This window comes from Protopterus annectens, chromosome 7.part0 (genome assembly GCF_019279795.1).
Source record: "Protopterus annectens isolate FY-2018-M chromosome 7.part0, PAN1.0, whole genome shotgun sequence".
Taxonomy (NCBI): Eukaryota; Metazoa; Chordata; order Ceratodontiformes; family Protopteridae; genus Protopterus; species Protopterus annectens.
The window spans coordinates 70,266,546-70,282,047 of record NC_056739.1 but is presented as its reverse complement, the minus strand read 5'-3'; the positions used below and the strand labels follow the sequence as shown (position 1 = coordinate 70,282,047).

The window sequence follows — 15,502 nt, the reverse complement described above, 5'->3', positions numbered from 1 at the left end:
CCTGTTTAACCACAGCCTGCAAACTGGCTATGTTCCAGCAGAATGAGGACTGCAAAAGTAATCCCTCCGCACAAAGGAGGACCATCAACTGACCCTGAGAATTATAGGCCCATAAGTTTGACTAGCCTCATCTGCAAGGCCATGGAAAGAATCATTATGGACCTTATTAACAAGGACATAGGTAATCTCCAAACTCTGGACCCAACCCACTTCGGATCCATTAAAGGTAGATCATGCCTGTTAAACATGGGTGACTTCTTTGAGAAAGTCACCAAGGCCCTGGACAAGGGGAAGACAATGCATACCACCTGTCTTGACCTAGTCAAGGCATTTGACATGATCCCCTACTCAGGTATTATATTGAAATACTCCCAATTGAGAATTAACCCCTACATTACCAGATGTGTAGCCAACGACAGGATACATACTGCCAAAGTGGGTGACTTCACCTCTAGCAAAAGACCAGTCACTGATGGCGTACCACAGGGTTCTGTGCTGGGTCCCTTACTTTTCGGAATTTATTTTTCAGAAGTCCAGGCAAATTTGGACAGCCTGTGGCTGACCAAGTTCGCTGACTATTGCAAATTGGAGCAATCACTGCACCCCACCAGCAATGTTAATATACTACAGACAGGGTTAACTCAGACAAATGATTGGAACCAAAGCCACGGATTAAAGCTAAATGCAAAACAAATGCATTATTATTCCCTTTGGGAAAGCTGACATCCCTGATGATTACATTATAGACAGCAGCACCCCCCCCCCCCAAATGTAGACCAAATGGTACATGATCTGGGTACTAAGGTAGATACCAGTCTGCACTTTGACCATCAGATATCCACAGTAGTAAGGAAATCTATCTGTGTGGCACATCGTGTAAGTAAAGGCATTGCATCTAAATCTAAGGATGTTATAATTCCATTATACTCCGCCCTCATCAGACCAGTAATTGAGAACAGTGCTCCCTTTTTCATGTACCACACCAGGCACATGCAACAATTGGAGAGACCACAGAGGTTTCTCATCAAGAAATTACCAGGTACACGAAACAAGTCTTACGTGGAAAGACTGAAAGCCCTGTCACACAGTCTGTCTCCTACATGTTGCTAATGGGAGTTCTGTGCAGGGGTTACAGGGCAGTCTCTCACCTGGGCCTGATGGAAATGCTACACATTTGTAAATCAAACTGCACGAGGGTCACTCGCTCCAGGGATCTTAATCTAGTCTTTGACATGCTCCAGGGATCTTAATCTAGCCTCTGACATGAACAGGTCATGCTGGAGAGATAGATGCATTTTTCAGATACTACCACTTCTCTGGAATAAACTTTTGATTCACGTGAAACAGAGCCCCTACCTGACCCTCTTCAAGTGCAACCTAGATTAATGGATGGGTGACCACAAATTCACTCCTGGGGTGGTGTCCATGTCCCTCCTGGACAAAGGATATCAGTATTAACTACCATAGACCCTTACCACTGTGAACTTCAAACCACCGACATATGAGGCAACTCAGGATAAATATGGCTAGGTTTGTAAGGGCTCTAGGTCCGTTAGCCTAGTGACCTTCTATGAACCTATGATAGTGTGGTAATGAACATTTATGGGTTAAACTTGGAAAGGTTGCATGTTGTTTTATAAATATGCTGTTTAACTGGATATGTCTGATGTCTGGTCATACAGATTAGAAGATGATCACTGAGAGAGTCTGACATTGTACCTGTAATGGTGTATTTGCTAGGGTCTGGTACTAGGATCCAGTCTATTTCCTATTGTCCTGTGTCCATCAAAGACATGGGAGCCAGACCAGAGATGATTTTGTGATTTCCCATCCAATGATCAAGGTTTCTTTTGAATAGGGTCAGGGATGAACTCTGTTTCACATAGATGGGATGCTTATTCCATAGGATGGGAATTCTTTGAGATACATATTGGTCCATCCAACATATTCTATTTATGTCACAGGCAAAGTTCAATTATTAGATGTAGTGTTTCTGGTGCTGTTTCTTTTGCAAATGTGCAAATGATCTAGCAGGGCTGGATCTGAGGATGACTTATATGCAAAGCATACATTGCCTCCTTAGTAACCTGTAGGAGACTGAGTACAGAGATAAGGCCTTAAGGCCTCCTGGTGAGGAACCTTTGATAGCATTCATTGCAGGTGCTTGGTTACGTGAATACCATAGGGGGCATTGTACTCAATGATGGGGCTGGTAAAACCTGAGTAGAGCAGTACTGTAACTTCCTGGAACCTGTAAGCTATACCTTTGCTTATAAGTTGGGTGACATAGAATGATTTTCTTATTATCTTGACTATGTGTTTGTTGAAGGCCAGATTACTGTCTGTATATGTTCCCAGATCCCTGACTATTGGGTCAGCTCTTAGGGGTGTTTTATAGTGAAGTAATTAGCTTTGGTGGATAATTTCCCAAAGGACACTAAAATGCATTTCTTCATGTTGAGTTTTAATCTGTGGCTTTTGCACCAATCAATTGTTTGTGTCAGACCCTCCTGTAGGATGTTGGTGCCATAAGAGAAATCTATGGTAGCTCCCAGTTTGTAGTCATATGTGAACTTGGTGAGAAAGAGGCCTTTGACATTAGTCTTGACTTCTGAGAAGTACATTTCAAACAGAAGTGGGCCCAACACAGAGCCCTAGGTTACTCCACTGTTGACTGGTCTTCTGGTGGAGGTGGTCTCAACGATTCTGAACTCTTGGGTCCTATAGGTCCTATCTGTGAGCCAGCCACTGAGTTATGTAGGAATTTATGTCTAGTTCTGAGAGTTTCCCAACAATACTTGAGTGGAATTTTGTATCAAACACCTTTGTCAAGTCAGGGTAGGTGGTATGCATAATTTTCCCATCATCCATAACCTTGGTGACCCTCTCAAAGAAGTCTACCAGATTGAGTAGACAAGATCTCCTCTTAACAAAGCCAAACTGGGATGGGCCCAGTGTATATAGCTTACCAGTGCCCTTGTTGATCATTTCCACGGTAATTAATTCATGACTTTGCATATCAGACTTGTCAGACTGATGGGTCTCTAGGTCCTGGGGTCAGTTGATGGTCCACCCTTATGAAGAGGGATGACCATTATGGCCCTCCATTCAAATGGCAAGTGACCTGTTTTGAGGCTGTAGTTGAAAAGTGCCTACCTTAAGTGGTCCTGCTAGGTTATGTTTTAGACTATTTAGGAGGCAACTGGGGATATTGTTGGGGCCCACTAAAGCAGTGTTTTTGGCCATAATGAGTACCACTAGGAACTGTTCCCTGTTGGTAGTTGGGGGTTATCCTAGAAGGGATTTCACAGGAGGTAGTGGGGGGGGTGAGGTTACAGCTAAATTTGTCACCCAGAAGATTCACTGTGTCACCCTGGTCAATAAAGGTTGTGCCATTTACCACCAGTTCTGCACAGTGCTGAGTGTTACCTTTAACGTTCCTGGCATAGCTAAAGAAGGTTTTGTGATTTCCCTTAGCATGGGAGGCTATCCTGACCTCTTAACTGGTCTTTTTGGACTATATTAAACTTATTTGTATCTTGTTTAGTTGAATTGGTGTGCTCTTGTCTCTATGAGAGTTGCTGTTTCTGATTCTGGCCATGACTTTTCTTCTTTTGATATATACCTTTTTAAGGTAAGGAATCCGCCAGTGGGGTTTGTTTTCAGTGTTAGATCTGGGCTTACTTCTGGTAGGTATGACAGCCTCAGTGCTGCCATTTATATATTTGTACAGAGTTTCTGTAAATAATTCTACACAGGTAGCTGTGTCCTCCGGGTTGAGGGGAGATATGCATTTTGACAAACTTGTCACTTAATAGGATGTAGTTTGCTTTAGAATAGTTACAGGTTTAGTTGGGTTTTCTCAGTTGATTTTTATTTCGAGGGAGACAGCCTTGTGGTCTGACCTTACTAACGAGAATGTCACCATGGGGGGAGGTGGTGCAACACTCTCCCATTTTGGTGAGCACTAATCCTCTGGTTGGAGTGTGCACTATCTGGTCCAAGGTGTTTGTGTTTATAAAGTCCAGGAAAAGTTGTGCCTGTAAGTTAGAGGCAGTGTATGTTTCCCAGCCTATAGAGGGGGTAGTTAAAGTCTCCCATGAACAGGGCATTTGAATGGATGGTTAGTGCCTCTAGTAGGTCTAGGCAAAAGTTGTAAGCTTCGTGGGTCATAGAGGGCGACCTGTAGCTGGCCAGGACATGGTAAGGAACCCTGTCTATGGAGACTTGGATGTGGATGAACTCCAGGGCATCATCCTGTTTGCCAACCTGGAGTTGTATTTGTTGCTAATGTAGATTGAGACACCTCCAACTTCAGCCCCTGTTTGTACTGCTGTTGCTGTTCTAAATATGTGGAAGGCACTGTAGCCTTCCACTGCCAAAGTACTTTCTGTCACTTTAAACCAACTGTTGGTGGCAGCATAGCGGTCTACATTCTCCACAGTGAGGAGAGCTTGTAGGGTGTGGAGTTTCTTGTTTAGGCTCCTAGCATTGAGCAGTAACACCTTAAGGTTGCTTTGAGATTTTTTTTGCTGTGTTGATAGTTTTATGTTGACATTACCTAAAAAAGGCTCTGAAGGATGGATACAATTTTAACAAGTATCCAAAAGCCCAGGAAGGACAGGTGCATTCCATCCTTAGCAAAGCAATGTGGCCTGTTAACCATGTTCTCCCATGCTGATAGATATTGGATTTCCCTGAAGCGACAGCAGAAACTAAGCAAGTTATTAAAATAAGTAATTTTCTGTTTATACTGTGGTATCATCCATTGTGAAGTTAGATTGCTGCTCAGTGCAAGGGAAGTACCTGTCTGTGACCCGTATTTAGAGAGATCCATAATGTCTGTTTTCATATAGTCCAGTGAGGTAAGTCTCATTTACACTCACATGGACTATGATGTAATCATATTGGCACTTATTGTGTAGTGACTTGAGTGCATGGATGATATTGCAGATCCTTGCTTCAGGTAGGCAACTAACTGTTATCTTCTCCTTGTCCAGCTTGGTGAGACGGGCATCTGTGTCTCATACAGTAGAATCCCCTATGACAAGATTACTAGGTAAAGTGTTTACTTGCCTTATGGGCTTTGTTCTTGGGAGATCATTGGGTGTAGGCTTATGTGTGGTGTTACATGTTGCTTTTGGTGTGTGCTTTAGTGATTGCTGAGAACAGGTGTTGCCGTTTGATGGCTTAGAAAGTCTTTGAGATACAGAGAGATTTCTTTTAAATGCCTCAGCATAAGGAGGCCTGTGTGTGTGGTGAGCTGTATATGTGAAGGACGTTGTGTGTGTGTTCTTGACAACCTTGTTTGTAAGCAAGAATTTTGTCTCCAAGGAAGTTATGTATGTACATCTCTTGCATACTGTGTTAGTTTCTTTAAGGATTAAAAGGTTTTCAGAGTACATGAGACAATTGCTGCATTGTTTCAGGATGCTCATATCTACCAAGCTGACCACAGAGACATTAGGAAATTGCAAATCTATGCTGCAAGGACTTGTATTAGGTATGGACTGTTATGGTTTAGGGACTTGGTTTTACGGGGATCTCCTGAGTGGTGTTTTTAAGGTTAGGATGTTGGTAACCATTTGAAATGTTGGGACCTGCTAGAGTGAGTCCCAAAACACGGAGAATAAATGGCTGAAAGATTGGACTTGCATATACAAAGTCTGAGAATTCATTTCCTGGAATATTCTCTTTTCCCCGAGGAATTGCGATCTCGGAGTTGGTACATATAAGTTCAGGGTGTGGGGGGAGGCTTGCAGGGAGGGCTTGCCCCCTCTGCAAAAAGAAGTTTAAAGGAGAAAGGCAATTCTTGAGATTCATTCTTCTCCTGTGGTTTTGCTCCTTTTCTTTTGAGTTCTAACATTTCAGTAGGGAGCCATAGAGTTAGATAGTGCTATGATCTGCCTCCAGAGATCAAGGTGTTTGGACTCCTTTTCTGAGGAAAGATAACTCAGGTGGTGGAGTACTCACTGCTGGTAATGTGCAGACATGGTCACCAAGGACATTTCTTCAAATTGCTAGTCCAGAGAAGTCTATCCAATGGAGGAAGGATGCATATTATTTGTTCCATGATACATGCTGATTTAATGAATGACAAAATTGGGGACAGAACCACAAGAGAGATATTATGGAGCCTTAGTACTCTACCATTTCCTGACAATGCTTCTTGATAACTTTCTTGGAAACCACATCAGCTTCCCAGCATGCTGAAGAAGTTGTTAATTGATGCATCTTCTGATAGGAAAGACATGCCCTGATCATAACAGGTCTGTGAAGAAAAGGATTAGTTGACTGAAGCTCAACAGACTTTGACTCTAATTCCATGTTGGAATCCAGTAAGCCAAATACTTATTCAAACAGCTCTACCTCAAACAGATGTCTAATTGGGTGTTCTAGTGACTGACTCATGGTATTTCTTCCACAAAGAGTGCATATGAATCTGCTCCGAGGCCAACTTTTTGGTGATGTCAGCATGACACTTGGTTCTGTCTAAGAACTCCACCTTAAAAAGGAAGAGTTCCTTCAGGAGAAAGTGTGCCACTGCTGAGCCCTCCTGATGTCAATGAGATATTTCCTGTACAGGAATTCATAAAAGAAAACACCTGAAAACCTTGACTTCATTTAGCAGGAAGAGTTACATATGTTAATTTATGTATACCTTAAAAATAGTAAGGCGTACTAGGGAAGCAAGAGATTGGGGAATCCCAAGTCTTCATATGAGCAAGTAGGTATAGGTTCCTGCTGAAAGGAGAAGCTCATTGTTTGCTCAACAAAAGATTTAGCTTTACCCCAGAACTCATTTATGAAGAATGCATTGCTAAACCCTTAAGCAATGAGTCATGGAAGAGAATGTCTTTCAGTGATCCCTGGAGTGATGGATCTTATTTTAGGTACATAGCTTCAAATGTGAGACTTACAAGTTACTGTCCTTCAAGAAGCCTGACTGATGTAATGCCATGTTAATATTTTCTGTTTCCCTGTATATATCAAGATTATTTTTGAAGTAAGTTAATGACTGACATCTTCAGATTCTAAGGAGAAGCCTGCTCCATAATATTTTTTTTTCTTAAATATTTTTATTGAATTTTCCAAATTAATGTATTTTCCATAATTTTGGAGTATATAAAACAATTTACACAGGTTAATAATATAAAATCAAGAACTATAACATCAAAACAAACTATACGATGTGTCTAAATTTATAAATATAGTATACATTTTTCCATTTGAGGTTCATTGTATTTAGTGTTAGTCATCTCTCTGAAGTATTTTGATCACTTTCTGTCATGAGTTGTAATAGGATGGGATTCTTTTTGTTCTCATTCTAATGGTTTTCATTTGCATTTGTGATACATTCAGTATGTTTCTTTGAATGTGGGTGAAGTCTCACTTTTCCTATTTATAGTAATGGTTTTACTTGCTATAGCTAGTAGTGTCCATACGAGTGCCTGTTCCATAATCTTGAAGGATATTGCTTAATGCATCTTTCATATTCTTTTCAGTTATCAACATTTATTTTTAATTTTGCATCCTCAGGTTTGGTGTTAGGACCCACAGTGGTGTGTTCCAGGCATGAACTTTTAAGCAGAACTGTATCAGATATTGTGTTATAGTCAGGCACCATTCACTTTAAGCCTTTTCAAATACTTTATATTTTCCAGCCCCATGACTTCTCTGGTAGGGAATCATACCTTTTCAGAGCATTTCATATGGCTTTTTAGGAGGCTACAAAAACACAGCACTATGTTCGACAATAGGTTAGATGACTACGGAATATGCGTTATTTCTTCTATAGGTCTCACTAGTCAGAGTATAACTGTTGTCTACCACTGCCCTTAGAGCTATATGTGGTTACATTTTTGTTATTTCATTTTGCAATTGTCATTGATGCATTTTTGTTAAGTGTGATGGTGATGCACTTACTGACATTAAACGACATTAAAAGTGAGGTAATACTTTTGCACGAGGTTTTTCATTTATTTATTGATTGACTGACTGTAGAATTTCCACTTCTTTTATTTAAAGTAATTATGTTACCCAGTTTGCAGTCATCAGTATATATGTTTATCTGTAGCACAATACCTTCTCTTCCCAAACAAGAAGTCATCTGTACTTAAGTCTGTGAGCAGCCTAGGACAGTGGACAGTAGGCTACTTTACAGGAGTCACAAAAGACCCTCTAGCTGCCAAAGGACTTTCACCTCTGGAGAAATGGATGGATAGGTAGGGCTTCCTAAGTAGGAACAAATAGACTGTGGGGGTTCTCATCAGGCATTGGGGTGCCCAACGTCCTTCCCCATGGAAATAATAGGACAATAAGGTACAAGTCCAGTGGCGGTTGAGAGGGAATAATAAGGTTTTAAGAAGACTAATTAGACCTTACTATTTTAGGGATATGGCCACTGTGTTTCTTTTTCTTTTGCTATGTTTCAGCTCAGGATATTTGTGAACCTGTAGTTTTTGCTTATGCTACCTGATAAAACATCACTAACTAATTTTGTCTGGAGTTAGGGCAGGTATTTTCCTCATATGTCATGTGTGGCATGCTGCATTAATGCTCGCCTCCCTTTTTGTCTTGGTTTGTGTGTACCCAGCAATAAGGAAAACTGACCATAAAAGTAGCTTCTTGAATCTCAGGGACAGTCTTCATCCTTCCCCTTTAATGCTGGTGTGTGCATGCATTTTTGTGTATAAATATATACGTACAATTTTTGTCATGTGGTTATATAAACATGAGCATGCTTTATATATGATCTTCCCTTCTTTATTTTTATCATTCTGTTCTTAATACGTAAAACACGCTGCATTTTTATTCCCATTGATTTTGGTACAGGAATGTTCAAACTGCTTGCTCACACATTCTTGCTGCTTCTTATAATTTCTAGTTAGTGTTTACTGCTAAGAATGTACAGTCCTGTTTACTTTCTGTCTGATTTGTCATTATCTACTACTTTTTAGCATTTATAACACATGGCTTATATTTTTTATTATTCTAGAAATTAGTGTTAGTGGAGTTATTTTGTTCTGTATAGCAAAATATAATTGATTTAAAATATGTTTTTGTTTCATTACAAACATTCTAATAAGAGTGTGTTTTAGAGAAGCATACCAAAATGGGGAGCCTGACTAATCTGAAAATGTTTGCCTATAGGGGCTTGCTTCATTGTACTTCTCATTTATAAAGTACTTCAGATTGCACTTTCTGCTTAGAATTAGGCCAGATTTTGTCTCTTATATTCTGCAGTGCTTGTTGCATTAGTACCCGCCTCACTTTCTGGCTTGGTTTGACTATACAGATTATTGTTCTGTTCAGTAGTAAGGAAGTCAGTAGCAAGCTTCTACATGCCAAGAGAATCTCCTGTTGCAGTGATAACATATAATTGGACTTTCCTCACTTTTCTAGCATAGTAACCACTACATATGATTTTGTTTATGAATGATTCATCCATCCATTCTCTAAACCTCTTGTCTTATGGGGGTTAAGGTTTTTGCAGTCTCAACATAATAGTCTAAACTTCTCTATCTTCAATACTCTCCAGCTAATCCTTTGGGATACTCAAGCATTCCCAGGCAAACTGAGAGAAACAGTTGGTCCTGGGTTTGCCATTGGGTCTCATCAGGAGCCCTACTCCAGAATCCCCTCAAATCAGAAGAACAAGAGCCCAGCTACACTGTAAACAAAGTCATGTATCTGCTACTTGTACATGATATCCTTCATTTGGTAACTATCTAAAGTTAATGACCACAGGAAAGTTGGGAACATAGACTGACTGATAAACTGAGAGTTTCCTTCGGTAACTCTATTCTTTTTCACCAGCACAGTCCAGTACAATGCCTGCAGCTCTGTTTCTTTCGCACCCATCCACTGGTCAGTCTCCTGATCCCATCTGCCTTCACTTCTGAACAAAACTCCAAGAGACTTGAATTATTTTTGCTGGGGTAGTTGCTTCCCCCTCACCTGCAAAGGCTGGTCTGCTCTTTTGTAGGTGAGAACAATGACGTTTGAGATAGCGATACTGATTTTCACGCTATCCATGTTCTGCAACAAACTGCGCTAGTGCTTGCTGAAGATTAGTTACTTGCATCCAAGAGGCCATCATCCTTTGCAACCATGAAAACATGCAGACCTCAGTTCCCCAAACTTGATGTTGTATAGATCCTGCTACACATTAACACCCAGTCCACAAAAGGCATGAATAGGAAGGAAGAAAATGGTGTGGCTTGGCAGAATACAGTGCATACCGTGAACATATTCAACTTAAAACTGAAACTCCAGGCACAGCTCTGACTCCTCAGTCTTCTAGCACAGAGACCGAAGGGTAGTTACTAGTGGCTGTTCGACTTTGTAGTCTTGTAGCACTTCCCACAAGGCATGTTAGAGTGGACAGCTTCATCAGGTGCACAGAACAAATAATGACGATGCTAGCAAATTTACAATCCCTCCAATATCTGTATAAGGATGATGAGTGGATACTGTGTTCTACAGCGAGTATGGAACCCACATGCTCCTCCTTAATCAGAGGATCATCTGTAGGATAAGGTAAGAAAAGCTTTCCCAGAGAGAGTGAAAGGCATGATCACTTTACTACTGGAATATACCCTACTGTCCCCATTTCTGAAAATGTTACAAAAAGGACACCACTTTCTTGGATGCCAAGACGTAACAACCTGTTGCTGTACCCGTTAGCGGCACTATAGGATGAACAAATTAACCTTCAAAAGAGTTGGGGTTAAGTTTAGAGCCTTTGCCCTTCTACTGTATCAACTGTTAAGGAGTTTACCGTCAAGGAATCTTATACAGATCTTTATATTTTAATTCCTTTATTGTTTCACAGTTGTCAAAAACAATGAATTGTACTCTTTTTTAGTATCAGCAAAATTATCTTTATTAAAATGGTAAGAACATTCGTCAAAAGGTTTCATCAGATCATATAAGCTACTGTGCTTTTTACATTTATATAGTCAGGAAGGGAGTGAGAGGAACAGAGAATCAGAACTCCGTGTATTACCAATTACAAAAAAAAAAAATTAAGACTGCAAAGTGTTTCACTGGTTTTGAAAACTGGTAAGGGCTAGCAAGCCCTGTCAAATGGACAGCAGCATAACTATCAGCTTCTTTGTTTTAAGAATTCTGGGTGAATCAAAAATAATGCTGGAGTAGACAAGGGGTCAAGATCAGTGACAATTTTTAAGTATTCAAATGCCTATGGATTTGGTTAGACCCCTTCCTAAACTTCCAACTTCACCTGGATTACACACACAAAAATATCAACTTTTTCCTACTCTAGGCTAATAGAGTTTCCCCTTTTGTAGCTAGACCCTGTAGGAATGCCTTAGGTAAGGGTATCTTACTGGCTCAGCTAGAATATGGTCTCCCTTTAATTGCTGAAGCCTCTAAAAGAAATGCATCAACCATTCAATCCATCTCAAACACCATATGGCATATGCAGATTCATCATACTCTCACCAAAAAATGAACACCACTGCAAAGCCACTGAAAAAGTTACTGGCTGCCTGTGAAACATGACGACTTTGGGTCTGTGTTCACGCATCAAATATAGAATATAGCGAATGGCTTATAATTGAACGTAAAAGAGAGAAACATTAAAGTACCGAAAACACTTAACATCATAAAATAACATGGAATGGCCATAGTTGGCCAACATTGCAAACGTAATCAACCAAGGTGGGGGGCTTTGCCCCCACACTCCCTAACTATAGATACCAATTCTGAGATTGCACTACAGTGGGGAAAAGGGCAAATTTAAAAATTTAAAAAAAGGCTTCCTTCGCTTACCTTATACATCACGGTACTTCTTGGTTGTTGGCCAGCTATGGTAATTCGATGAATTATTTTATGATGTTAAGTGTTTTCAGAACTTTTCACTGTTTTATATTCGATTATAAGCCATTCACTGTATTCCGTATTCAATGTGCAAACATAGAACCATCAACTTTCTACTTAAAAGTATCAAGAATGAGTCCTTTCCCCCAACTAGCATCCAGACTATTCAGAGATGCACAAACATGCAACCTTAGAAATCTTAACCACTCAGGTACTCTCATCCAAACCCACCCAAACTAGGCTTCACTGCACATACCATGCTTTTTCACTCCTTGGTCTGTGGAATCTGTGCCTTCTTTTATTAAAGATCATTTCTCTTACCCCATTTTCTGATCAGAAGTAAAAGCACGTTTCAGGACTCTAGGAAAATGCAACTGCTATCTCTTGGGTCTTAAAACTTAACCTCTTCCTACCTTTCGTCTGTCTACATACATTGATCTGACTATACTTTTTATTGTGATGCTTTCAGCATGCCAACTCTTATTTCAGCTCTATGTACAATGCATGTATATATTGTGTTTTGTCAGTCACTGTGTATATATCACTTATCTATTGCCTTTATACCCTTAAGCCAGCTCTTATATTCTAGAATATATGTATGTATTGCATTTTGTTATTCACTCTGTAATGTCATATATCTAGTGTTTTTACACTGGACTCGGAATGAAATAAGTCCAGTGGGATCAGTGCTTTACCTCGGTTAACAAATTCAAAATAAATAAATAACTATTGTGTTAATTCACTTAAGCAGCTAACAGAAGAACAGGTCTTGCAACAGCCATTTTCTGAACACTAAGAAGTATGAAACTCCAATGTCTGTCATTACTGATTGACTTTAATCCATAGTGACTGAAAAGAAAATTAAAAAGTTTATGAAGGAGAGGGCAAAAATATGAGGCAAAATCAGGGATAGCAAACAGAAATGAAGTGTTTCTCAGGCAGACGGTAAAACAGCTTTTAAAAGCTGTTAAAATGCTTTTTTCATCCGCATATTCTGTTTGTAATTGTGGTAGAGGGACATTCTAACAGCTTTTAAAAGCTGCTTTACTTTCTGACATTCTTCTTTGCCAGCTGATACTGTCTGCTTTTAGTCCCTAGCCGATACTCTCTGCTTTTAGTCCCTAGCATGAGACCTAATCTTAATAGCACTAAGGGTGACACCTAAATGCTGTTAAGATCGAGTCTTGCACTGCTTAGCAAATTTATCTTTTTCCTGATTTTAGAGTGTAATTGTACTGCCCTATGCACTACTTGCATTTTATACGTGTGTGTGTGTGTGTGTGTGTGTGTGTGTGTGTGTGTGTGTGTGTGTGTGTGTGTGTGTGTGTGTGTGAGTGAGTGTATGTGTGTGTGTGTGTGTAGGAGTGCTTAAATAAACAAAACTCCCTAATGTCAGTGTCTTTGTTAACAAAATAGAAGGTCGACAAATGTGTGACACTGACAAATGCTGGGGTTAGGGAATAAGCTCCTTCCTCTGGGATATTCCAGTCCCTGAGTCAGTATATATAATAAACAATAGAAAGAGCAATATAGTGGTGAACTCAGCCTCAAGTATATAGGGAACACACCAAAACAGAAAACTCAGGCTGGGAAACATCTCAACAATTCATTTAATGAACAACAAACTTCACCAATAATATTACTTAATTACATTAAGCAAAACAACACATAAAATATACTTGTTTTTAGATGCTTTTTTAGGTGCCCCTTTTCATGCATGTTGTTTATGATTATATTTTATATGTTGTTTTGCTAATGTAATTAAGTAATATTATTGTTTGGTTGTGTCATGTGACTTTTTGCTTTGAGTATTAATTGCAAATGACTGAATTAATTCCCTCAAGTACAGCTCTTTTAAGTGTGTACCTTTAACTCCTAGTGGGTGTGGCTTGAGCCTTTAAAAATTAAATTATCACCTTACAGTTCTAACAAACACTGATTGACAGAGGTTAAATATCAGTACAATTTTGTTTGCCATCATGAAATCTTCAATATAAAATATTCTGATACCTTGTATGTACCATGGTTTTGGAATTGTTAATGCAAATATGAGCAAGCAATATTTGACGCCTAGAGGCGCAGTAGGAGGTAACTGCAGAAACGCCTGGCTGTAATGCACTGAAAAAGGCTTATGCCCGAAAGCTTTACTGCTGAAGTTTGTTGTTCATTAAATGAACTTTTGAGACATTTCCCAGCCTGAGTTTTTTGTTTCAGTATATATAATAAGCAGGGGCTGTGAGGGCACAGCATCCCACATGGGTGGTGCAAGAGGGAGTGCAATCCCGCCTGAAAAAAAATATATTTTACATTTGCATGCTCTGAAGTTATGCTCTGAGCATGCTCACTGCAATATCAGCATTCTTTTTGTTGATATGGACCTGTCAAAGTTCTCAATGTCATCTTTTGGGAATTTCAATGATTGTAAGTACTTCTGATATATATATATATATATATATATATATATATATATATATATATATATATGTATATAAAGTCACAAATGCAGAATTCTTTAAAGCTGTTATCCATCTTATCTTTTACTTCTTTACTGATTATTTTTTTCTTGCAGTGTGCAAGTGTTATTACTATAATGGTTAGAATACTGTTTTTTTTTTAAAGCTGTAGTGGAGGGTATACGGTAGCATTGTTACCTCACATCAAGAGGTTCTCCCGTTCGATTCTCGACGTGGCTTGGGAGTGCCTTCTGTGTGGAGTTTGCCACGGTTGGGTAGCGTTCGAAATACATGTGTACGTAAATGGGCGTGCCTTCGTTGAAGGTTGGGCGTCGAGCTGGCACCTCGGCATTTCGTAAAAATCTACTGCCAATCATTAGTGGACCAAAGTTCCGCTGTGGCGACCCCTTACCAGGAAAAAGCCGAAAAGACAAACAAGTGGAGGTTATATTCTAATGGAGCATTTGGCTGCTCTGGATTTTCATTGAATGGACTTGATTGGGAGGACAACACTTAGACGTAAGGAGTACACTGGCAGACATCTCTTTGATTCAGTGATCTGCTGTTATGGTGAGTATCTTACATAACTGTGCATTAATTATGTCTGTGTTACAGCACAGCTGTGATGAATACAAATTCGGGTCTATATTATAAAATCGAAAAGACTTTACCGTGAACGCTCACATGAGCAAAATGCCAGTAATCGAAGTTGCTATTGTGGGGGGCTGCACCCCCCACACCCCCCGCTAAATATATATTCTAACTCTGAGTTTGCACTACAGTGAGGAAAGGGCAAATATCCCACTCCTCACTGTAACACGACCCCACAATCACAGTTTCAATTCCTGGCATTTTCACTCATGTGAGCATTCGCGCTAAAGTCTTTTTATGCATCTGATATAGACCCTACAAATTCAAAGGGATATGAAAAGTTATGTGGCTTGTCCAGCCAAGAGATAGTTTTAAAAGCTATACATTTGAAAGTGTGGGTGTATTAAAGTGAAAAATGATGCAGTACTACATAACTAATGAATTTGTTGCAGTAACCAGAAGATATAGAACATATTTCAGTAATGACAGAGCTTTACATTCCAACCCACAGCCCACAGACTGTCCATAACTTTTCACCAGTTTTGTACCACTCCTAAATGTAAAATGAAGGCAGTGTATGTTCATTTTATCCTGCGAATAAGAAAACTGTA

The 15,502-nt window shown here is 39.7% G+C and overlaps 1 protein-coding gene across 1 annotated transcript in view; it reads left to right on the top strand.

Annotated features, from left to right (window-relative positions):
- ITPR3 (inositol 1,4,5-trisphosphate receptor type 3) overlaps nucleotides 1–15,502 on the top strand; it is a 2,403,054-nt gene that overhangs the window by 2,344,010 nt on the left and 43,542 nt on the right. The gene's annotated exons all lie outside the window — the stretch shown is intronic.